This window comes from Silene latifolia, chromosome Y (assembly GCF_048544455.1).
Source record: "Silene latifolia isolate original U9 population chromosome Y, ASM4854445v1, whole genome shotgun sequence".
NCBI classification, from domain to species: Eukaryota; Viridiplantae; Streptophyta; class Magnoliopsida; order Caryophyllales; family Caryophyllaceae; genus Silene; species Silene latifolia.
Window position 1 is genome coordinate 465,250,025 of NC_133538.1, and position 26,911 is coordinate 465,276,935.

The window sequence follows — 26,911 nt, forward strand, 5'->3', positions numbered from 1 at the left end:
AGCTTTTCGACTCGCATGGCATGATCTTTAGTTGCTTCTTCTTCTTTAATGGATTGTGATGCTTCCTCGAGAATGTTATTCATGAATATGGATTGCTCATAGGTGAGCTCTTTGTAAGCTAGAGCGGCTTCAAGGAGGTCTACTTCAAATGCCCAATGCTTGTTTTTGGCCTTACTTGCTTCTAAGGCATCCAATGCTTGCAAAGGGTCTTTGATGAGAATAGTGCTCACATGGTCCTCTAAACAACAATCTATAAGATCCATATTGCAAAATAAACTAAGAAAAAATGGTGAGAAGTACCTTGAGGAAGTGCTCTCCCTCAAGGCAAAGAAAGACACAACTTAAAACAATTAACGAAAATCAAATCAATTGAACACCGTCCCCGGCAACGGCGCCTTTTTTTGGTATCGGTTTAAACTCATCGTCAAAGCCTACCAACCAAAACAATATTTCTAACTTCACAAACTACTCTTAGTAAAGAGGTAAGTAAAGGTCGGATCCTAAGGGACGGGTATTGATTTAGGATTTTAATTGCAAGTAGTATATGTCATAGGGTGTCACAAAATATGGGTTGAGATGAGATGTAATCTAAACTAATCAACAAGATGAATGAAAACAAAGTAAGCAAATAAAGGGGTTTGTAAACAATTGATTAAAGGCACTAGGGTGTCATGGGTTCATAGGGGATTCATGGAAATAGATCATACAAACATGTTCTCAAATAGAAGCAAGCACTTATTGTAGTGATGGGATCGAGTTAGTGTATATCTTACAATCCCTAGGAAGATTTAGGTCCCGGAGCCGAGTCGATTAAGACTTTACAACACCTACAAGTCGACTTAGTCTCTTCCTATTCAACTCTATACATGGTCTAACAAGGCTCGAGTTGGTTTATGTCTTACAAGCCTCATTGAAAAGATAAGAGATGGGTAAAAAATGCAAGGATTCATAGGCTCGCATTTCATCAAACATAACATGTGCGTAGGTTGAAATCACAACAAGCAAGCAATTAATTATGAAAACATATTAGATTAAGCATAGATTAATTCCCATGATTGTTTCCCTTAATTCCCCATTAACCCTAGCTAAAGGACTACTCACTCATGATCAAGTTTAGCATGCTAATAAGGTTGTCAATCATACTAACAAAGCAAAACATGATGAATAAATGATGTGATTAACAATAATTAAACAAAGGTAAAAAGAGATTATACCTATTGAGATGATCCAAAGAATAAAGCAAATAATAATAATAGAAGTAATCTTGATAATTGATGGAAGGTTGTCAATCCTTCAATAAACCCCAATAATCTTCTAATTACCCAACTAAACTAAGAACAATTGAGAGAATTAAGGAAAGATTAAGATATGATTAATATTGAAATGTGTATTACAACTTTGATTAAGACTAAAATTAAGAAAAGGATTATGATATGATATTTCTAAGGTAGTTCAATGGGGTATTTATACTAAAATTAAGTACAGGGATTACGGTTACTAAGGACTTAAATGACGATTAAGACCCTAAGAAAAACATAACAATCTTGCTAATCCCGAGGGATATGCGCGGATCGTGCTGCAACTCCCACCAGGATATGCTCGTCCTCTCCTGAAGCACAGCTGGTCTTGTAAGAAGAATCGCTCGGATTGTCTAGGAGACGCTCGGATCCTGCCTCTGGGACGCTCGTCCTGAGCTCAAGCCACTCGGATCGTGGCACAGGGTTCCCCTCTTGTTTGGTTCCTTAACAATCCGCGGGGATCGTGTTGGGGATGCAAGGATCTTTTCATCATTGCCCATTTCACTTTTTTTATTTGCTTAGGCCTCTAGTGTCGGTCTCCTCTTCGATGCTTGGTCATTAGATGCGATCCATTTAGCTCAATTTTGCTCCATAAATGCAAGGTTAGTGATCCTCTCCTACCAAGGACACAAAACCTCAAAGAGTATGCAAAATGGGAAGCTAAAGATAAGAAATGACCGTAACATATGCTAGAAAGCATGGTAACGAGGTTAATTCGGGGACAAAATGTGCTCAAATATGAGTCACATCAAGCATCTTATCTCTAGAATGACTCTCGTACGCCCTGGATAAGGTTTTCCACTATCAAAAGTTTCTGAGTAAGAGCTGAAGGTACGTATTGGGAAGCCCTTTAATCGGACACCCAATCCCGCCCGCGGTAGCGGCCTCTACTGATCGATCTTGGTTGGTTAATCGCAAACGTTGATAAAACTGGTAAATGCATGAATGCGCATCCATAAGTTTGAACCTAACATGTGAGCTTTCTATGTCGGTTGTTTATCCAAATATCAAGTCATTGATGTCAAGTTGGATTTAATGTTGATTTGCATGTAAGACGGAAATTAAACATCCATTTACCGAGTTAGGTTTATGGTGCATAACGTGATCCATTTGTCTTAGAAAGGCGTTTTGCAAATACAATATAAAAGAGGCAGATTTGTCATCTGATCCATCCTGTATTCGGGTTAACCGAAGTCGGGATCGTCCTAGACAAGTGTTGGAAAGGAAACAGGGTCTGCATCAGGCATCCTATTGAGGCGCGTGCTGTCAGGTGATGGAAGCAGGCCTGTCATGGTCTGAAAACTGGAAAACAATTGGCCTGTTTAGGCGCGAGTCAGCAGACTGTCCAAGGGACGTCTTCTGACTGTTAAAATGTTTGTAAAATGGTTTGAAAAGAGGGTGTTTGAACCCGTCTTGGTTTGAAAAGGTTGTTTAGACCGTTTTTGTGTTAATGTGAAGAACGAGACTTGAATAATCATCATTGTATTGACAATGTTCGATGTCGGGTTCGGTTTTGCAAGCTTGACATGAATAGTTTTGAAAAATGATTATGACTAATAGTTTTAAGTTCATTTGTTTGTAATTAGTCAATGTTTATCGTCGTACTCGGGTTTAAAACCGACATGGTATGTGGAACCGAGGATGAAATTGTATTTTTGACTAATATGTTTGTTTTGAAATGTATAGAAATGAAATAAAGGTTTTAAATTACCTTTTAAAATGTGATTAACCAAATATTATCACCAAAACACGGATTAAACCGTCATGGTATGAGGAACCAAGGGTGAAAATGTTTTATGGTTAAAAGTTTATCATGAAAATGATTTGTAATATTTGAAATGGTAAAAACCGATTACAAATAAGAAATGAAATAAAAAAAAAGGAAAGATGAGATCATACACGACTGGATTAAGGACTGAGAGGGGATTGAGGCGCGAGCCCTCTTGCTATGAAAGCAACCCCTGTCTCCGGCCAAAATCCGGTTTTGGCTCATATAACCTATATTTTAATCATGTTATGCATGTTTTAGCATGTTATAGTCATAAAACAGATTAAAGACATGAAAGAAGAGGATTTTTACACCCTCATACTTACATGCTAGGCTTGAGACGAGAAATCGACGAAAATGTATCAACTTGTTTGGTCGGAAAACTCGGTTAAAAACCGTTTTAGCAATGTAAAAGAGTGTTTTGTTTAAGTTTAGTGATGGTGTAGTTAGCCAGTCAAGTGATTTAATGCACGATGACGGTACCAAACAATGTGTAAGGCTTGTATTTTCGATCGGTAGGTCGAAAACACGTGTCGGTTTGTGACTTAAGAAGTCGAGTCTAGAATTTTAAGGGAGAGATGAGGGGTGGACACTCGCGTAACTTCAAATGGTGGCATTTGAGGGGTATTTATAGATAAATGGGTGGTTGTGTGCGTTTTGAGTGACGTGGCCGCATGGGCTACTCGAAGAGGCGCGAGTCATTTTGCGTGTCTTCGAGCTGTCTTGTCACTATCACGCAATTGAAATCATAATTTGTTCTATCTTAGGTTTTGGATGACATGATTTATACTTGACCATCAAGCATTCCGGGAATACTTAACATGGAAGTTTTGAGAAGCTTGTTTGACTCGGTTTGACTCGTTGTTGGCGTCGGGATTTGAATTTTTGAGTCGGTTTTTGGTCCGGTGTCGGTTTTGACTCTAGTTAGTGTCATCGCGACCCCGTCGTCGTGCATTAAACACTCCAGGTACTTTTAAAAAGTTTTAAAATGTTTTGTTTTCGAAATCGTTTTAAGTTTTCCGACGTATAATTGTACAAAACTGTCGATTAAACGTTGCGATTCCTAAGCCAGTTGTAGTCCGATAATCATCGGGTGTTTGTTGGAGACTCGACAGATACTGGGTATCTACAGGCAATCTCTTTGCTCATACTCGGCCACCAAAACCGTAGTTTCAGATCCTTGTACATCTTATCACCACCAGGATGAACCGAATAGGGAGTACTATGAGCCTCCTTGAGAATCTTACATTTTAAGACCTCACAGCTAGGTACACACCAACGACCATGGAATCAAAGACCATCATCAGGTCCAACATCGAAGCCTTTGGCATAACCTTCGCTTATAGCGACTCGAACTCCTTCTAGGAATTCATCCTCTCTTTGTTTAACTCGAATCTCATGAAGAATCTCGTGTTCAGCAACCATCGTACTCAAATCTAAAGTACCAGGAAGAACTACCTCAAGGCTCATCTTCTGGAACTCTCGACTCAAGTCATCAGGTAACACCATCACGGATCTCATAGCATGACACACCTTGCGACTCAAAGCATCGGCAACAACGTTTGCCTTACGTTCATGATACTGCAGCTCAATCTTGTAGTCATTAAGCAGCTCCAACCAACGTCTCTGCCTCATGTTAAGATCTCTCTGAGTGAAGATATACTTCAAGCTCTTATGATCCGTATAAATGTTGGAAGAGACCCCATAAAGGTAGTGTCGCCATAGCTTAAGTGCAATCACCACTACTTCTAACTCAAGATCGTGAGTCGGGTAGTTCATCTCGTGAACTTTCAACTGACGGGAAGCATAAGCCACAACTTTACCCTTCTACATCAAGACACAACCCAACCCAAACTTCGACGCATCACAAAAGACATCGAACTCAACGCCCTCTTCTGGTAGAGTAAACACAAGAGCGGTAGTCAACCTTTTCTTCAACTCCTGGAAAGCAGATTCACAAGCCTCAGTCCAAATGAACTTGGATTCCTTCTTCATTGACCGAGTCATCGGTCTCGCGATCTTAGAGAAGTCATGCACAAACCAAGGATAATACCCAGCAAGACCATGGAAACTCTGAACCTCGTTCACATTCTCTAGACTCTCCCACTCGAAGCTCGAATCTTCGATGGATTAACCATAACTCCATCGCCAGATATCACATGACCCAAGAAGGTAACTTCCTTTAACCAAAACTGACACTTCGAGAACTTGGCATACCACTTTTGCTTACACAGAGTCTCCAAAATAACACGAAGATGACTCTCGTGCTCAGCCTCATCTCTCGAGTAGATCAGTATGTCATCTATGAACACCACGACACACTTCTCCAAATACTCGCTGAAAGTACGGTTCATCTGATCCATAAAAACGGCAGGTGCATTCGCCCAACCCAAACGGCATCACCACGAACTCATAGTGGCCATACCTTGAGCGAAAAGCAGTCTTACGAACATCCTCTTCCCTGACCGGAATCTGATGGTAACCAGACCTCAGATCGATCTTCGAGAACACACTTGCACCATGGAGCTAATCAAAGAAATCCTCGATCCTCGGCAAAGAATACTTATTCTTGATCGTAAACTTATTCAGCTCACGTTAGTCGATGCACAACCGCATACTACCATCCTTCTTCTTGACGAACAAAACAGGAGCACCCCACGGTGAAGCACTCGGTCGGATAAAACCCTTATCGATAATCTCCTCAAGTTGCTTCTTAAGTTCCTGTAACTCAGCTGGTGCCATACGATAAGGAGCTTTCGAAATGGGGTCAGTTCCAGGCATCAACTCAATCGAGAACTCCACTTCTCGCTCATGAGGGATACCAGGTAGATCGTCAGGAAAGACATCAGGTAACTCCTCAACCACAGGGATAACCTCTAACTTCGGCTCAACTAAAACATCTTGAACATTGCATAGATAGATCTGATGACCCTTTCTACCCATGCCAACCATCTTTAAAGCAGAAACCCACTTGACAGTAGGTGTAACTATAACACCCTGGTAAGAAACCCTCGAACCTGTAGGACTCTTAAGCACGATCTTCTGATCACGACACATGAACCTAACGTCATATCGAGCTAACCAGTCCATGCCCAAATTCACATCAAACTCTCATAGTTTGAATTAGATAAGATCGGCTAGAAGGATCGCCCCTGCAATACTGACAGGTACGTCCTTGAACAGAACGGAACAAGAAATAATCTGGGATATAGGGGTATCAACGGATGATGAAGAGGTGAGTAAAACACGGACGGAAAAGGATTAGGATACGAAAGACATCGACGCACCCGTATCAAAAAGAACAAAAGCTGATAAAGAGTGAAATAGAAAAGTACCCGTAAACACATCTGGATTAGCATCTGCCTCAGGACGACATATGACGAACACACGACCAGTCTTCGGAGCATCAACCTTGGGTGCTTCCGTCTTTGGTTTCTGGGGACAATCAACAGACTTGTGTCCCGGCGCCATGCAGGTAAAGCAAGTGATTGGGGCACCAGTAGCACAAGTCGTACCCTGGTGGTACGCCTTCCCACACTTGTAGTAAGTCAGATCCCCCTTAGCTTGACCCTGATCGCGCTGAGCACACGGACGAGCTTCGAAATTCTACTTCTTCTGGGAAGTATTGGGAGCAACATAAGGCCTCTTCAAAAACTTATTCTTCGCACTCTCCTCAGCCTCGGTTGTAAGGGTAGAATCATATACACTAAGAGCACGATCATAAGTCTGCTGGAAAGAAGTCGAAGAAATACCAGACATAGCAGCCCGGACCTTAGGAGCCAGATTCTTCTCATAACGACGAGTCCTCGACACCTCGTCCATAGCAACAGAAGTAATGAATCGTGACAGCTTCACGAACTTGTTGGTGTACTCCTCAACGGTCATGGATCCTTGCTGCAAAAGAAGGAACTCCTGCTCCTTCTTCCAGCGTATCTCCTCTGGGTAAAACCTCTTCTTGAGAGCCTCAGTGAAGGCAGCCCAACCATACCCCGGTTGAACCTCCAGACCAGCTCTAGCAAGAGCCCACCAATTGTCGGCCTCATCCTTTAGGTAATAGGTGGCAATATCCACCTTCTGATCCTTAGGTCAACCAGTAGCAAGGAACAACTTCTCGATCTCACGAATCCAAGCCTCCAAAGCAGTAGGATCATTAGGACCATCATAAGTAGGAGGACGGTGACGAGCAAAGCGATCAAACATAGTCTGTTTCGGATGGTTGTTGTTGTTATTGTTGTTGTTGTTGTTGTTGTTGAGGTGATTAGTGAAACCTTCGGCCATAGATGCTAAAGCGGCCTCAAGTTTTCTGATGCGATCAGCATCGGTCTCACCATTCGCGTTACGCACCATCTGTAAGAACAAAATCTCGTTATAAGTGGTAGAACCTAAGTACCACTTCAAATAACTACTCATACACTCTACAAACATAAGAAAACCAACAAATCCTATTGATTTCTACCCCATTTACTCTCACTCATTAACTAAGTCATTTATTTTAGTCATCAACTAAGCGAGAGTTGGGAGCGTGCTCACTCTGATACCAACTATAACAACCCGGATTATAAAACAAAGGGAAAACGTGTATTAAATATATTATCAGAGTATAACAATGATAAAAGGGTCAAGGTAGTGGAAACACCTGACCAATCCGGTTCGCTACTAAAACCAAAAACAACTAGTTCATTATTAAGTGTATCACAACTGAAAACAAAGTCCTAATTTATTATTCATCTCGCCGCACAATACTTCCCCAGCAAGATATCATCCAAACAGCAACGAGCATTCAACCTGAGAATGGGGGGTTGACAATCAGTCGGGAGTAACTAGATGCTCTCCCAGTCATGTTTACAACAATTGAATATAACCAACATTCATTAACAATTGGAATGCAAAACTAGTAAACATGTGTGACCATTTATATACTCATGAAGACTCAACACCAACTTACCATCAAACAAAGACATATTAGGACAACCACCTAATTAATAACTCCAAATTAAACCACATGAGACCACACATGACAACAACCCATGTTACGACACCATGTATAAACTTAGGACATTCAACTCGATGTAACCACAACCAACCAAACAACCCTCAGAGCGCAAAAAAGGGGTAAGTTCTGAAAATTTTCTTTTAAGAACTCAGATGCATGTCAGGGCCTGCCGACCAAAGGATTTGAAAATTGCAAAAAAAAATTCGCAAAAAGGATAAGTTCAGAAAATTTTATTTTAAGAACTCAAAATGCATGTCAGGGCCTGCCGACCAAAGAATTTCAAAATTTTATTTTGAAAAAGAAGCTGATTTGAGGATCGTAAAATTTTATTTCACGAAAAGAGCTGGAGAATTGATTGATTTTGAATCTGGCAAAATTTTATTACGAGAAAAATGAGGCTTTATGAGAAAGCCCCTACTATTGATGAATCTGGAAGATGAATGACAAAATAGTTGACTGGAGCAGTTAGTGATAAATATATGACACATAAAATGCAAATGCATGTCCTAGATATGATGTTTGCTATGATGAATGCAAAAAATGAAGTTCTTTTTTTTTTTAAAACATTTGAATTGAGATTCTTTTGAAAAGATTTTGAAAAACATGGGGTCTGACCCAAATGTGATCCAAGTAGAAGGACTGGACACGGTTACTCTGGAAATACCTCTGATGTGGAGAATATTTATCATTTTATTTGAACTATTAATTTGAGTTATTCTTTGACGAGTTCTGCCCTCTTTACAGTAACAAGTTCTACTAATTAAGCAAAACTAATACCATAGAAACAAAATACTTATATGACCGTATAAACTTAGTGTACATCCCCCGAATTCTTAGATGCTGAACGAGGGTGATAAATGGAATGGAGTAGAAGGTTCTATGGTGTTAGAAGACACTGGAGACCTGTGTGCCTCTCTCACTCACCTAAATGAATGAAAGGATCGTCCCAAGAGGAATGGAGACAAAGTAATTGTGGATTTGACTCGTTTGACGAAGGAGAAATGACTACTCTGGAATTTGAATTGTAAACTTGATTGACTGGAACTATTTTGTCTTGTGAAATTTTGAGAGCTTTAAGACTTTTGATATTGTATCTATTTGAGATCATAATTTTTTGTCTTTGATTTTTTTTCTTTTTGAGACATTTGTCACTAGAGTTGTATCTATTAGAGATGAGATTTTTTTTTGTCCTTGACTTTTGAGACTTTTGACATTGGATTTGAATCTGATTTGAGATAAAAAAAAATTTCGTCATGTGAATTTTTGAAACTTTTGGTACTGGAGTTGATTGCAAATTTGACTGGATTTTTTGTTGACTTGGGAGTCTTTGGTGTGAGTATTTTTGAGCTTGTATTGGTACTTAGACTCACATCTTAGGTTTATTCTAAGAGACTAGTGGTCACCTATAAAACAGCACGGAATGCGCGCTCCCATGTCTTATTTGGTATGTTTGGACACGGGTGTACTAGGAATCTTGTATGAATATTTTTGAGCTAATTTTCTAGTACCAATGGAAATGAATGATAATATTTGCTAAAATGGTCAATCATATGAGTTTGTGCTCATCTGGTAGTCATTTGAGATATGAGAAGTTATGAATCTGATAGAAAGCAATTTGTGCTTATTTGGGAAATCATTCGAAACATGGAAAATTGACAAATCTGCTAGATAGAGAGTTGTGCTCACTTAGATTGGTAGTCATTTGACGAATCGGGTAGAAAGATGGAGTCTCCAAACCTATAGGTCACCTAGTTAGAGACACGGCGATCAAGGAATTATCACACCACAAAGATGGAAAAGATGGTCAAATGCACGCCCTCGTTTAGGCTGACTCTAAGAGGTCGATTGATCTGCACTAAAGAGATACGCCCTAAAGTATTTTAAGTCTATTCTACTAGTTAAGGGAAAAAGTAGAACAAGTGACTAATAAAAATGACATATGCTCGTATTTATTTATTTATATAACTCAAAAAGGACTAGGATGGTCCTAACTACTATCAAATGTATATTAGGTAAATAACTAATCAATAGGGTGTGATTTGCTTATCAGATCAAGCAATAATTAATGAATCTTGTTTGAACTAAGGCAGGGTAATACAAATTTTGCATCTTATTAGCACTAAAGGAGATAGAATTATGACTCTATTTTATCACTTTTCCGGCCCTACACTCGTCATTACTGAACAGTCTGTTGGTGCTTGCTACTCAATGACGAAGACCTAGGAATTCCTTTCGTAACTGATGTGAGTTTTATACATTAACTTAAAGACACAAGACGCTTGACACAAAGACGACTCATAATTGGGTATAGAATGCTCTTTGTCCAATTTCTTTTCACAGCGATTGACACGACTCTATAAGGAGAAATCTGGGAGAATTGGTTAGAAATTGATGGAAAGACTCAATGTGTGATGACAACTTATACGGATTTCTACATGGACCACAAATGAGTTAAAAAAAGGAGAAATGAAAAATAAAAATTGTCAGTGTTTTTTTTTTTTTTTTTGTTTTTTATAGATTGAGAAAAATAAAATAAAATAAGACCCGATTTTAAAGAAACAAAGGAAAAATGAAAACTTTGAAAGTGATGTACACAATGACCAACGTGCCGCTCAAGACAACTAATAGTCATGCATGGATGAATGTACGTATATTATACTTACTCGGATTAAACGACCCATGTGAAACTATAACGAATGTATCTACTGACTACTAGTGTTGCGCATGAGACTATTACTAATGAGGAATACCTATCCTATATGTGCGACGGAATGATAAAAAATATGATGCAAATATGTAATGTGTTGTGTAACTTTCGACATAGTAATGCAGGACTATCTAATGAACATGGACCATGCCAAATCTATTTACTCGACCAAGCCTATTTTAGTGCTTACATGACACAGGTGTATAAATTACTTTTATGACATGATCAAATGCTTATTGAGACAGGACGAAATTTATAAGATTACAAACAATAAATAATGTACATATTACCCTAATCAAAGGTTCTACGGTCTCTATGGTTAGGTTTACGGGTTGGAAATTGGGTACTCACAACATTAAAATACCACGAGGGCATCTCTCGCTTTTTTGCTCCCCCAGTCATATGGACCAGACGAGTTGCCAAAACACGACGTCATGAGGTGGAAAATACGTGTAAGGCCTAGTCGGTCGAATGAACCTTCTAAGTATACAACGTACTTTACCGAGGGTAATATAGGGTAGCTTAAGATGGCATAATATAGACTTACGGAGAGCCTATGCCTTTTTTGTCTGAAATAATTAAATTACATGATAAGAAATATAAGAAAATAGAAATAAAATAAAAAAGATAATAATAACAATATTGAGAGTATAACGCTTATTCATAAGCAAATATATTATCTTGCTTTGACACCTGTGCACATGCAAGAAACTAAAAGTCAGTAACCAAATTCATACGATCACCTGCACACACCTGCAATCTGATTTTCAATTAGGCAATGTCTCAGTTCGTTGTTAACCAATTTTATAGATCAAAAAAGGCATTCTGAGTGCTCAAAATTTTTGACAAAATAGTATACAATGTCACTCGAGAAGCAAGTACTCAGAAAAACAAATCAATTTCGTCAAATATACAAAAGATTATAAATAAATTTCGAGTCTTGCCCTCTTATAAATTCCCCAGCGGAGTCGCCACTGTGAGATCCCTGAAAAAATCTCCTTTTTGAAAATAAATAAATAATATGGAGTCACCAGTAGGTTTTATAAAAAACATACAAAAATACGTTTAACGTAAAAGACCCCTTTTGATTCCTGGAATGGGGACTGATCCGTCACTCCGGTCTGAACCAAAGATTGCGGATTCGGGGGTAAAGGTACGGTCAGGGAGGGTATTAGGCACCCGGACCGCCCATCAAACCGACGGCCTCTACTATTTACTTATAATATTATATATTTGACAAAATTTATCAAAAGAATAAGAAAAACGATACAAATTATACACAAAGAGAAAAAACTATGTTAGTCAATATAATAAATAGAGAAAATAAATAAAAGACAATAAAAGAATTAGATAAAAAGAAAGAGTAAAGAAAAACTTATTTGAATCTGGTACCCTCAGGCCTATGTGGATGTTCACTATTAATGAATTTCGACTTTGTCGTAAATTAATGGCTCTTATGCGCTTATATGAAACTGGGATGGTTTATTTTTGTGTGGTTTGGTTTGAAACTCGGTAGAATATTTGAGACGGTAACTTGTATGAGTATAGAATTTCTGGATCTAGTTTTGAGACCAGATGTGTGTCTCGTATATTTTGTGTTGTCGTGAATCTCTTATTCTTTTTGCGTGTCTCCGTCCGTTCCTCCTCATGTGACGTGCATGAGGATTATTTATATACTAATCAGAATTAGGAATTTGACGACACATGTGACTTGTAAAAGATAGAGTTTCAGTTTGGCTTCCGTTGCACAAGTTTTGTATCATCCGAGGAATTGTAATCATTGTATATGTCTTGTGCTATACGTGTGTTCTATGCACACATTTTATTGCTTTCAATTTGTGCTCATGCCTCTTCGCTTTTCATATTTTATTCTTCCTGCTGCCTTTGAATATCCAAATCCCACTCGTATTGCTTAATGACCAAGTTACTTGTATGCAAAGTTGTCCACTATATGATTCCCTTACCCGTAATGGACTTGGAATATCCATAAATAATTCTGTTCGCTGATTTTATAGTTGTATCGGGCCAAGAATATGTCTTTCAAATTATTTCCAAAAACTACAACTCCCGAATTTTATCAAATGGTTATTAATATGAAATGGAAACAGAAGGGCTCTTAGGTGGTCTTAAATCGTTTTTAAGTAATTTATGGGGAAATAAGCGTAAAGAGCCATGAATTATAACATTGTCAATTTTCATTTAGTCATTAAATTTGAGCCTCATCATCGGGTACCCGTAAGGCTAGGTAGACATTTTGAGGTGTCTACATCTATACAACCAACTAAACAACAAGTGCACTGAATAACCGACTGTACCAACAATGCATGAATAACATCATGACTCAACTTATAGAACAGTGTAACCGACTGTACTTCTTATCATATGAATAGAGTAACCAGTGACATAATCAAACACAATGTTATACTACAACTGGGTATAACTATACATATGAAACAAATATTAATGATCAATGTTATAGTAACCTAACCATAACGTGAACTATAAACGTGAGGTTATACTAACCTCAACTATAACTTCAATAAATACCTTTGAAGTTATAGTAACCTCAACCATTACCTTGACACGAAACTCAAAGTTATACTAGCATCAACCATAACCTTGAGCCATAGTCCCAGGGTTACGTTAGTCTCAACTATAACCTTAACTCGTATTCCAAAGTTATAGTAACTTCAGCTATAATCTTGATTCATATTTCCAAGGTTATACTTGTTTCAGCCATAACTAGAGTAACAACCCAAAGTTGTACTAACTTCAGCTATAACACTCGAATCATCATCAAGGTTATACTAGCTTTAGCTATAACTTTAGAGAGCACTCTTGGCCGACTATCACGCCGCTATTAGGGTTCATTCGTAAACCCTAATTGCGCTCATGACACCCATATTTAACGCATAAGCAACATATGATATATAATTAATACTGATGCGACCATAATTGGCGCATATTTAGCCCCCGAATTACCATTGTTTCTATGCTTTTTAGTGCTTATTTGGGTCATTTCTTATCTTTAGTTCTTTGTTTTGCATATTCTTTGAGATTTTGATCCCTTGGTAGGAAAGGAGTAAGAATCTTGCATTTTCATGGCAAAACGAGGCTAAATGGATCGTATTCAATGACCAAGCATCAAGGAGAGACAAGACTAGAAGGCCTTTGTACATAGCTAAGTAGAAAATCAATGTTGAGAAAGGATCCTTGAGTCCCCAAGGAAATCCCCAAGGATTCTATGAAGAAAAGGGAAGAAAAGAAGAAGGAATGACGCTGTAGAAGAATCCGAACGGATCATCCACGATCCGTCCGTCCGCCATGACTCAATCCGAGCGTCCTTACCAGGATCCGCTCGGATCCCCAGGCCCAATCCGAGCGTCTTCGCCTCGATCCGCTCGGATCGTCCATGCCCCATCCGTCCGTCTCGACCTCCATCCGCTCGGATCACAAAGACAACATGGTTTCGTCCTTCAAGTTACAAAATGGAGACGCCCTTCTCTCATTGAATACCGGAGTCTCCTTGCTCAACTTAAAAAGTGTAATTACTAGTTTAGCCCTTAGTTAACCCTAATGCATCCTCCCTAATTTTCACTATAAATACCCCATTAGTCTAATTAGAGGAGCATGTTCTTCTAATCAATAATTAGAGTAGTTAATATCAATCAAATCTCTCTTCAATATTGTAATCAAATATTAATCAAGTTTTAATCCAAGTTTTAGTTCCTTAATCTCTCTCTTGTTCTTACTTTATTTTGGGTAATTGAAGATTATTTGGGTTATTATTGGGAGATTGACAACCTCTCAATCTAGGATTCAAGTACTTCTATTATTCTTGCTTTATTATTGGAATCATTAGTAGGTATAATCTCTTAATCCCTTTTTAATTATTGCTAATTACTTTCATTTATTCATCATGTTTCATTATGTTAGTATGATTGACAACCTTTCTAGCATGATCAATATGATAATGAGTGAGTAGTCTCTTAGCTAGGGTTTAATGGGTGATTAGGGAAACCAACATGGGGAATGATTCATGCTTAAATCAATATGCTTTCATATCTTATTTGCTTGCTTGTTTTGATCTTAATACATGCACATGTTATGTTTGATGAAATGCTAAGCCTATGAATCCTTGCATTTATTATCATCTACTATCTCTTCAACTTGACTTGTAAGACATAACCCAACTCGAGTCTTGTTAGATCATGCATGTGTTAAGTAGGAAAGATTAAGTCGACTTGTAGGTGTTGTACAATCCAAGAGATTCGGCTCCGGGACCCAAACTTTCCTAGGATTGTAAGATATAACCCAACTCAATCCATCACAACAATAATTGCTTGCTTATAATTTGAGAACATGTTTGTATGATCATATCCCATGAATCCCCTATGAACCCATGACACCCTAGTGCTTTTAATCAATTGTTTACACCCTTATTCCATTTACCTTGTTAGTTTATTTTCATTGCTATTTTAGTTTAGTAACCTTCTACATCAACCCAACTTGTGACACCCCTAGACACCGCTAGTAGCAATAGAAATCTTCGTTTTCAATACCCGTCCCTTGGGATCCGACCTTTACTTGCCTCTTTACTAATTTGTAGAGTTGTTTGTGAAGTATAAATTGTGTTTTGTATCGACCATTGACCAACGACCACATATGCTTAATTTGTGAACTAAATGGCTCCGATCAAAAATGGCGCCGTTGCCGGGGACGGTGTTTAATTGATTTTAGATTTCTTTTGTTATTTTTAGTTGTGTCTTTTTCATCTTGGGGAAGTAAAACTCCTCAAGGTTTGTTCTAATTGTTTTTGAGTTGTTTGATATTTTGCATGTCTAGAAGGTTACAAAGAGATTTGTTACCTTTTGACCGTGAAATCGAAAGAACCTTGACGAATAATAGGAGACTTGTTAGGAGGAATTTGGGAGGTGTTGGTGAAGTTGTTCAACCCACTAGTGAGTTTGTCAATCCTTTCGCAATAGAAGGAGAAGAGAACCCATTAAACAATACCACACAAAATCCACCTACAATGCCTAAATTTTCGTCTCACTCTATACCCACCGAGGAGGATCTACCAAACGGTACTCCTACCCCACAACATCTTACCGGAAACTTTATTGCCAAGTCCGCCTTCATCCAACTAGTTGAGAGGAGCCAATTCGGGGGCATGCCAAGTGAGGACCCTCATTCTCATATGGAAACATTTTGTGATTATTGTGAAGCTATCTCTCAAACGGGCGTGACTCAAGACCAAATAAGATGGGTCTTATTTCCTTTTTCGTTAATCGGCACCGCAAAGCAATGGTTGAAGGGCCTTGATAAGGCCACCCTTGGAATAGATTCTTGGAAGAAGTTAGCTCTAGCTTTCTACAAAAAATTCTACCCACCGGAAAAAACCAATATGCTAAGAGCTCAAATTACGGGTTTTAAGCAAAGGGATGAAGAATCTTTGTATGAAACTTGGGAGCGGTTCAAAGGTATTTGTCGCTCATGTCCTCACCATGGACTTAGCGAATGGTTTTTAGTGCAACAATTTTGGAATGGTTTATATGAAGATTCAAGGAACATTCTCAATATGGGATCAAATGGAATGTTCACCGAAGTTGATGACAATCAAACATGGAACAAGATTGAGGAAATGGCGGTCCATAATTCGCAATATAGTAGGCCTCGCAAAGCTACTAGAGGAAAGTATGAAGTGGACACCGTTACTCAATTGGGTGCTCAACTTAGTGCTCACATTGACACTATCAACTTGAAGTTTGAGCAAGCTATGGCTAGACTTGAGGAAAGCTCAAAATCAACAAAGCATCATGTCAATGCCATGACGGCATCCTCATCAATCCCAAGCGGGATATGTGAGAATTGTGGAACCTTAGGTCATGATCAAGGAGAATGTAGGGGAACAACCGAGCAAGTTAATGCTTTCCAAGCTTACAAAAGTGGTACCCCTTATTCAAATTTTTACAATGAAAACACCAAGTTCCATCCAAATCTCTCATACAAAAGCCAAAATGTTCAAAACCCTCAACCAACATACACTCCACCACCCATGAGAAATCAAAACCAAAGACCCTTTTTCAATCAAAACCAAGGTTACCAAAATCAAAATCCATACAATCACCAAAATGACCAAAGTTTTGATGTCCAAAAAGCGGTCCTTCAAATGCAAAAAAATCAACAAGAATTTTTCACCCAAATGCAAAAAGATAGCCAAGCAAAGGATACCACCATCAACAACATTCTAGCTCACACCAAGATGTTGGAAACACAATTGACCCAACTAGCATCTTCAAGCTCATCAAGACAAAAGGGGCAATTACCACCACAAAGTAATCCCCCTAGACATGAAACGGTTAGTGCCATTCACTTGAGAAGTGGTACAAGGTATGAAGCACCGAAGGAGCAAGTTGAGGATGAAGTTGTGAGAGCTAGTGAGAATGAAGTTGTGGTGCAAAGTCCCAAAGAAGGGGAATCATCAAAAGGAGAAAGTTCAAAGAAAAATGAAGACAAAGCCAAAGAAAAGGAGCCCATTGTGATTAGACTTCCTTTTCCAAGTCGTCAAGCCAAGCCTAAATTTGATGATCAACTTGGAAAGTTCATGGAAATTGTGAAGAACTTAGAAGTCTCAATTCCTTTTACGGAATTAATCAATCACGTTCCGGCCTATGCGAAATACATGAAGGATATTCTCACAAAGAAGAAGTCAATCCGGAAACTTGAGACTATCGCCTTCACTAAGGTGAGTAGTGCCATACTTCAAGGGAGTTCACCTCCAAAGCTAAAGGATCCGGGAAGCTTCTCAATACCGTGTACCATTGGCGACACAACGATCAACAAAGCCTTATGTGATCTAGGGGCTAGTGTGAGTGTCATGCCATACTCGGTGAGTAAAAGGTTGGGAATGGGAGAGCTTAAATGTACCAATATCACACTTCAAATGGCCGATAGATCGACGAAGACACCGCTAGGGATATGGGAAGATGTCCCCGTGCGAATTGGGAAGTTTTTCATCCCGGTGGACTTTGTCATTGTTGATATGGAGGAAGATTCCAACATTCCAATCATCTTAGGAAGACCTTTCCTACACACCGCGGGTGCGGTGATTGATGTGAAACATGGAGAGCTCACTCTAGAAGTGGGAGATGAAAGCATAACTTTTAATCTTGACAAGACCATGAGAGCTCCTCGTTTGCATGAGCCATGTTTCATGATCGATCACTATAGCCGGAAGGATGAAAGGAAGAAATCGGAACTCCAATGGAGGAAGAAAGTTGAAGATGCTCCATTCAAAGAGCAAGTGAATTGTGACAAGGAGAGCTTGCAAAGCTCATCAAAATCAACCAAGGAAGAAGATGATGGCCTCATTGGCCAAAAGAAGAATTTGGGAGAGTTGTCTCCATCCAAGCAAGAGATTTTCAATGATCAACTCAATGAAGTTTGTGGTCTTTGGGACGACGAATTTGAAGGGATCTTTAATCCCTACATTGGGCATGCCATCGATCATGATCAACAACAAGGACCAAGATCTATTGAAAGCCTCTACCACAACAATGAACAAGCTTTTAATTACTTCTTCGAGGTGTTGAGCAACATCAACAACACCTTGAACATGCCTCCTTGACATCTCATCAAGAATGAGAGTTTGGTGGAGTCCTCCCTAAACCACCACTTGTAAATATTTCTAACTCCCTAACTTACATTTAATTTTTGCATTACATTTTTTGTCATTTTTGGATTTTATTTACCTTGATCAAAATAATTGTCATGAAAAGAGAGAAGTGAGGGAGGGACTAACGATTTTAATTGATGTGTAGTGATTTACCTTAGTGTGGGGATGGGAATTGCCTAGGCTATTCATGCCTTAGTAGTGCCCCCACAATGAAGAACACAAGAAAAGAAAGAAAGAAAGAAAGAATGTTAAGGAATGGGTTTGCGCAAGGATCCGTGTAATCAAAGAAGAATCCGAGCGGATTCTGGAGAATCCGTCCGTCTACAGAGGATCCGAGCGTCCAGCTCAGAAGACGCCCGTCTTGGGCTGTGCAAAAATTGAAGAATTCCTGTCTGTTAAGGAATCCGAGCGGATTTCTGGAAAAGACGCCCGTCTCCCAGGATCCGTCCGTCTCTGGTAAAATCCGCCCGTCTTGAAGCTGAAGAAAAACAAGAAAAATCTCTGGATGAGAATCCGTCCGGATTTCCCAAGAGACGCCCGTCCCTCAATAAAAATCCGAACGGATTTCCTCAGGAGACGCCCGTCTTTAGGCGGGATTTTTAAAATTTGAAGCTTGAAAATCCGAGCGGATTGCGCCTAATCCGCACGGATCGTGCCTGCATCCTCGAGATTTTCGTTTCTTTAAATACCCCCCCCCTTCATTCATTCATTCATTCATTCTTAAACACTACCCATAACACCAAAACCCTCATCCTCTCCATCTCAAACACAAAAACCCTCAACAAAATCACCAAAACAAAATCAAACCATCCTTCAAACATCAAATTAATCACTCCATCTTCAAGAAAAATCAAAACCAAGCACAAAATCTTCACCCTTTGAATTGATTTTTGTTCTCATAAAGGCAAAGCCTTTCACTTTCAAAATCAATTTGGGCATTCTACAAATTGAAGATTTTTGATTCTCTACTTGGTTTGTTCATCAAATGGCAAGAACAAAGGGAGCAACAAAGGCAACAAAGGCACCAAAAGCAAAAGCTCTCTCTCAAAGGCAAAAAGCTCTACAAACAAAGAAAGCTTTGGCAATGGTGGTGTCAACACCAAGCTTGGTAGTGGAACAACCTCAGCAAATTTCTATGGAAGCATCACCTTCTACTCCGGTAATTAATCAACTCTTGCATTATCCGGAGGTAACTTTCATTTCCGATGACCATAGAAATTCATTTGTCAAGTTTGCTATGAAACAAATTCAATCCACCAAGTTCATATGTGAAAAAACCTTAGAGAAGCTAGGTGTCCTTGAACAAACAAGAGTCTTTTTCAATGCCATGGGTTTGAAGAAATTGTTTGAAATGAAAGAAGTAACATACCCCTCCCTTGTCTTGGAATTCTTAAGTTCCTTGAAAGTGACAAAAGTTGAGAATAGGGAAAATATTGAGTTTCGTCTAGCTAACATTAGTAGACGCATTTCCTTTCCGGAATTGGGTGCAATTTTGGGTCTTAGCGATGAACCTAATTTCTATAAGCAATATGGTAAGTACGATCCCGCGCCTCTTTGGGAGGCAATCTCCGGGAAGAAATATGAAGATTTTCATGCTTGTCGTGCTCTCTTGGTCCATCATCCGGACATAAGAGTATGGCACAAAGTTGTGGGAAATACCATAATTGCTAGAAGAGACACCAATCATTTCACGGGACTCGATTTTATTCTCCTTGAATCAACCTTGAATATTAGAAGAATTCACACCAAGCCTTACAATTGTTTGAGGCTATTGGTTGATAGATGGCTTCATGTAGATAGTGGGAAGAAGGGTCAAACCGTAATTGTTAATGGCGGCCTTGTCACGGTCCTAGCCAAGCACTTTGATCCTAATTTCAATAAGGATAGCAAGTACAAGGCTAAGGATGGTGGCCATCTCATTGATATGTCCACATTGATTAACAAGTTTAAGTGGGTTGTTCACAATTCCCTTGATACCAAGTATGGGTGGCTTACTAGTGAGGCTCGTTCATTCACTTTACCCGCAAAGATTTGCCGTCTTAGTGTCCACCGGACCAACTATTTACTTCCCCTAACCAAAGAAGCCGAGTACATCATTCAACAACAAAAGGGTGACCATGAGGCCCCCTCCTCTTCCATTATCATACCACCTTACCCCTTTGACTATGAAGAGTTTACGCCGGAAGGAATTGAAATTGGGAAAGACTATGTAACTCTTCTTATGAGAGCCATGCACAAGCAAGCTTATGAAGACCGGAAGAATGCATATCTAGCTCAATATCCTCCCCTCCTACATTTAGCTAGGCAAGGACTCCTTGATCCATCTTGTCCTTTGCCTAGTTGGGCGGATAGAGAAGCTTTGTTCCCGGGTGCATCAAGGGATGTGGTGGAAGATAATGAGGTTGTTGGAAATGATGAGGAGATTGATGATAATCTTGAAGAAGAAGCAAGTGGAGATGAAGAAAGGGATGGTGAAGATGAGGAAGATGATGATGAGGAAAGCAATGAAGAAAGTGCCAAGGAAAGTGGCAATATGACCACTTCTCATGAGGGAAGTGGTGATGATGATAGCATGATGGAAGACTAGCCTTGGAGATTCCTACTCTCCCACGGTTTGTCTATATCTCTTTGTATTTTATTTTCATTTTGATCATTGTTGGTTTAGTCCTAGCAACATCAAAGGACTCACACCTCGGTTCCATTGAGGTGTTCTTACTTATTGTTCCCATTTTTGTAAAATCCAAAATGACAATCTAGTCTCATGCATAGCATAGCATGTGCATGAACTCCCCCATGCTTTGACATTAGCAATAGTGTCTTGCTTGGTTTGGGGAAGTTGATGCATACGCAACGGGAGGTAATTTAAATTATCCTCTCCGTCATAACAAAACAACATGCATCATGTAGAATAGCTTAGTGTAGAATTGCATTTAGCATAGAAATCATGCATCACTTTTGCATAATTTCCATCATTTTGGCCATTGAGGACAATGCCCATATTAGTGTGGGGATGGGAATTCTAACACTTAACTTCTATTCAAAAACCCATAAAAATTGAAAAATTTCAAAAATCATAAAAATTTGAAAATTGAAAAAAACCAAAAACAAGTTCATTTTCCTTTGTATATATTGTCTTGTATATATTGTGTTTGTTCATCCTTTTTCACATTGATTGACTATGTCACATCCGAGACATGAGGATATTGAAGACCGCATGGTATGATCTTTCCAATCTCCTCTTTCCTCTTTATGTTAATGACTATGTGGCTTTATTTTGATTGATGCGGTAAAAACAATGTGAACCTAGGACTTGCACTTAGTTTATATGTCATACTAGTTGGTAGAAACATTTGCATTAGGATGTTTATATGGTAGTTGCATCATGGCATGTAGTTTGCATGTTAGAAAAACTTTGCGAAACCGTCTACTTGGGAAGCTTGACAAGTGTATATAGGCCCTAGTAGATGCTTGTTGTTCTTAAGACTTTGCTTGTTAGAATACTTGTAAAACACCCTAGGATGTGTCATGCTAGTATCCTTTGACCCATGGTTTAAGGCCGAGTCAAGAGTACCTTGTGGTGTGATAACTCCTTGGCTACCGTTTATTCCAAGGTGACCCTTGAAACCATGCATACTTCTATCATTCATCCATATTCTACCATACATTTTTGTCATCAAAGGGAATGGGCACAAAAATTATTCAAATTTGAGTTCAATGAAATGAAAAGTGAAAGAAAGTTTGCAAAAATGCATCAAATGAAAAGAGGAGCAAAAATAGAACTCCTAAAGCTTCAAATACAAGGCACCCTCGTTACTAATTGGGGTGACTTTGAAAATGTTCAAAAGAAATGCAAAAAAGTTGTCAAGTATTGAAATGCCAAAAATCAAAAAGAAATGGCAAAAAGAAAGTGTTCTCAAATGTTATATGCCACATGAAATTGGGGGGAAAAAACAACAACAAAAGCAAACTCCCAAAAGAAACTCAAATATCTATCGATCCCTTTATCCATCGTATCCATTTTTGTGCATGGTAGAGAGGGGACGACCCTTCTTCTTGTCTAGGCAAGAGGGGGAATTCCGCGATCCTCCAGTGTTTCTAACGCCATAGGGAGTCTACTCTTGACAAAAGCATTTAACGATTGAGGACAAAGGTACCCTAGCTTGACACCTTTTGGAGGTGATTTATTGGTATCCTTCTAGGCTTAGTAGTTTGAACAAATTGCATCTTTGAAGGATTGTGTACCCTTGAATTGCTTCCCTTGTAGATAATTTCCACCACTTAGATGAGGAAAGTGGCTATTCTTTTTGTAGATGCATCCATTATGTGTTTTTATGTGCTTAATGTTTGGATGTGTCGCCATTTTGGCAAGACCCACCTTGCCTTGCAAGAAGGCATCCTACCTCATGGTTGTCTTGTTGTGAGTTGAAGGGGCGGAGTGAGACCCGCTAATTGTCTCATATCGGCTATTATTATTAGGTTAGGTTAGTATTGGTCCTAGTCTTAGTCACCTCTTTACTCGGGACGAGCAAAGGTTCGGTTTGGGGATATTTGATGCGACCATAATTGGCGCATATTTAGCCCCCGAATTACCATTGTTTCTATGCTTTTTAGTGCTTATTTGGGTCATTTCTTATCTTTAGTTCTTTGTTTTGCATATTCTTTGAGATTTTGATCCCTTGGTAGGAAAGGAGTAAGAATCTTGCATTTTCATGGCAAAACGAGGCTAAATGGATCGTATTCAATGACCAAGCATCAAGGAGAGACAAGACTAGAAGGCCTTTGTACATAGCTAAGTAGAAAATCAATGTTGAGAAAGGATCCTTGAGTCCCCAAGGAAATCCCCAAGGATTCTATGAAGAAAAGGGAAGAAAAGAAGAAGGAATGACGCTGTAGAAGAATCCGAACGGATCATCCACGATCCGTCCGTCCGCCCAGCTCAATCCGAGCGTCCTTACCCAGGATCCGCTCGGATCCCCCAGGCCCAATCCGAGCGTCTTCTGCCTCGATCCGCTCGGATCGTCCATGCCCCATCCGTCCGTCTCGACCTCCATCCGCTCGGATCACAAGACAAAGCATGGTTTCGTCCTTCAAGTTACAAAATGGAGACGCCCTTCTCTCATTGAATACCGGAGTCTCCTTGCTCAACTTAAAAAGTGTAATTACTAGTTTAGCCCTTAGTTAACCCTAATGCATCCTCCCTAATTTTCACTATAAATACCCCATTAGTCTAATTAGAGGAGCATGTTCTTCTAATCAATAATTAGAGTAGTTAATATCAATCAAATCTCTCTTCAATATTGTAATCAAATATTAATCAAGTTTTAATCCAAGTTTTAGTTCCTTAATCTCTCTCTTGTTCTTACTTTATTTTGGGTAATTGAAGATTATTTGGGTTATTATTGGGAGATTGACAACCTCTCAATCTAGGATTCAAGTACTTCTATTATTCTTGCTTTATTATTGGAATCATTAGTAGGTATAATCTCTTAATCCCTTTTTAATTATTGCTAATTACTTTCATTTATTCATCATGTTTCATTATGTTAGTATGATTGACAACCTTTCTAGCATGATCAATATGATAATGAGTGAGTAGTCTCTTAGCTAGGGTTTAATGGGTGATTAGGGGAAACCAACATGGGGATGATTCATGCTTAAATCAATATGCTTTCATATCTTATTTGCTTGCTTGTTTTGATCTTAATACATGCACATGTTATGTTTGATGAAATGCTAAGCCTATGAATCCTTGCATTTATTATCATCTACTATCTCTTCAACTTGACTTGTAAGACATAACCCAACTCGAGTCTTGTTAGATCATGCATGTGTTAAGTAGGAAAGATTAAGTCGACTTGTAGGTGTTGTACAATCCAAGAGATTCGGCTCCGGGACCCAAACTTTCCTAGGATTGTAAGATATAACCCAACTCAATCCATCACAACAATAATTGCTTGCTTATAATTTGAGAACATGTTTGTATGATCATATCCCATGAATCCCCTATGAACCCATGACACCCTAGTGCTTTTAATCAATTGTTTACACCCTTATTCCATTTACCTTGTTAGTTTATTTTCATTGCTATTTTAGTTTAGTAACCTTCTACATCAACCCAACTTGTGACACCCCTAGACACCGCTAGTAGCAATAGAAATCTTCGTTTTCAATACCCGTCCCTTGGGATCCGACCTTTACTTGCCTCTTTACTAATTTGTAGAGTTGTTTGTGAAGTATAAATTGTGTTTTGTATCGACCATTGACCAACGACCACATATGCTTAATTTGTGAACTAAATGGCTCCGATCAAATACATTAAAACATATACAAACATGTAAAAACATAATTAACATGACAATAAACAATCAAACATGTACCAATCAAGCAAAACAATCATTAAATCATATTAATTACATCAATTGGCATAAACACAATTAAAAGAGAAACACCTAGTTACCTTTTTACGCAAATAATCCTAAAGATCGTCTTCAATGATATAAACGTCCTCTCCAGGAGCAACTTCCACGCCTTCATTGTCGTTTCACACGTGCCAAAGAAGAACGAATCTAATAAATATACTTACTATATAAATATATTAAATAAACGCGTAAACTACGAAACTTACAGCGAAGATTGTTAGATCCAAGGAATAAGATCGATCTAGGCATGAAGAACGATGAAAAAAGAAGGAAAAAGGAAGGGCGTCACAAAACCCTAGGCGGGATCTCGCGCGGCACCAAGGGAGAGAAAAAGAGAGGAGAGAAAATTAGGTTTAGGGTTTTGTGAGAATTATGAGAAAAGAAAAGTAAGGGTTTGGTTTCCCTTCTAATTTATACAAGAAGCTCATGGGTTTATTCCAAGTTTAAGCCCAAAACTCCACCCATCTCCACCAAAAATCACGTTAGACCCAAGACAAGAGCGGGTCTTCACCGTTTTCGAACCCAACGAGCTAAAAAGACAAGAGACGGATATTTTCCCGGAAAAATAAAATGTGTGGACATGGCCCACCTGCAAGCCCAGCCGATCTGTGGACATACAGCGGTCTTTTGAAAGTCACGCTCGGCGGCGTAAAAATGCTTTCGACCGGATCGTTTTAGATCGGTCGGTTCCGTCTCGGTAAGAGTCTCGAAACGATTAGAGATGTTCGGAGTCACCACTAAGCATTTGTGGGATGCTTGGAACCCGTTCGAATCCACTTTATACCTCGGTCAAATGAAGCACAAAGCGATGTTTGACATAGGTACTAAAGATAAGGAATCGTCCCTCTTTAGCATCCTATCTCTAGAATGACTCTCGTACGCCCTGGATAAGGTCGTCCACTATCCAAAGTTTCTGAGTAAGAGGTGAAGGTACGTATTGGGAATCCCTTTAATCAGACACCCAATCCCGCCCGCGGTAGCTGATACCCGTCGTTGCGAGTACCAAAAATAAGATTTATAATTTCCTATTAAGACTAACCTAGGCTAGTGGTAACAGGGTCGAACCACAAGGAGGCAGACGTAATTTCTAGCTGTCTAATTCTAGTCTAAAGTAACGAGTGTGGGGGTTGAGTGAATTTGGTCTATAGCTAAGAGTAAATAAAGACAATAAACTAAAAAAAACGGCTTAAACAGATAAAGAAGGGGCACTAGGATGGTCGGTTCATTACAGCTTCGGCGGCAGCATACTAAGTCGGTCTGAATCAAACACAAGTGAAGCGGGAAACAAGAGGTCCTCTCGGTCCACTCTTTACAGATAGCATCTTTTGATCTCGCTATAAGTCCCTAATATCACTAATACTGACTCTCGTCTTGAAAAGTGACTTATAATCTAAACTTTACCTATCTTTCGATCTCAGCATAGTTTAGTATTTTAATTGGTGATCTAACAACTTTCCCTATCTTTCGATCTAATGGGTCAGTCATAAATTAAGCATTCAACTAGTCGCATGCATTCGATTTGTTAAATACAACATTAAAATCAATTAAAACGAAAGGTAACCTCACGAGGTCAGTCGATCGACCAAGTATGTCAGTCGATCGACTGACACGCGAATTCAGTCCAATTTAATACTATGCCACCTACGCCATAATTCGCCTACATCCTAGCACAAACTATTTAGCTACTCATGCTGAAAGTGATAACAACAATAATACTAGGGCATAAAAGTATTGAATTCATAATTAAGGCGATAGAACAAACAATTAACATGCAACAATAAGATGGTTTCGGGAATCTAACTATCAATTCTATACTAATAACGAAATAGAAGTAAATTGAAATAGGGCAGAAAAATACCGAGATTGCAGAGGGAAGATTAAGAACAAGAACGAAAAATTCCAATGCTAACAATATTCCCAACCCTAATTCTAAAAACCGTATATAGAACTTAATGTAAAAACTGAATGTGAAACTTAGATAAAAGCTTGATACTAAACTGATGTTTCTAGGTTACGTTATATAGAAACTAACGTAGCTTTATTTCCTA

General features: G+C 39.0%; 1 non-coding gene across 1 annotated transcript; it reads right to left on the reverse strand.

Annotated features, from left to right (window-relative positions):
- Positions 1 to 16,173: 16,173 nt before the first annotated feature.
- On the reverse strand, positions 16,174 to 16,280 carry LOC141634770 (small nucleolar RNA R71). Its single transcript, XR_012539492.1, has one exon. It is a non-coding gene; the product is annotated as a small nucleolar RNA R71 (small nucleolar RNA).
- Between the last annotated feature and the right edge of the window lie 10,631 nt (positions 16,281 to 26,911).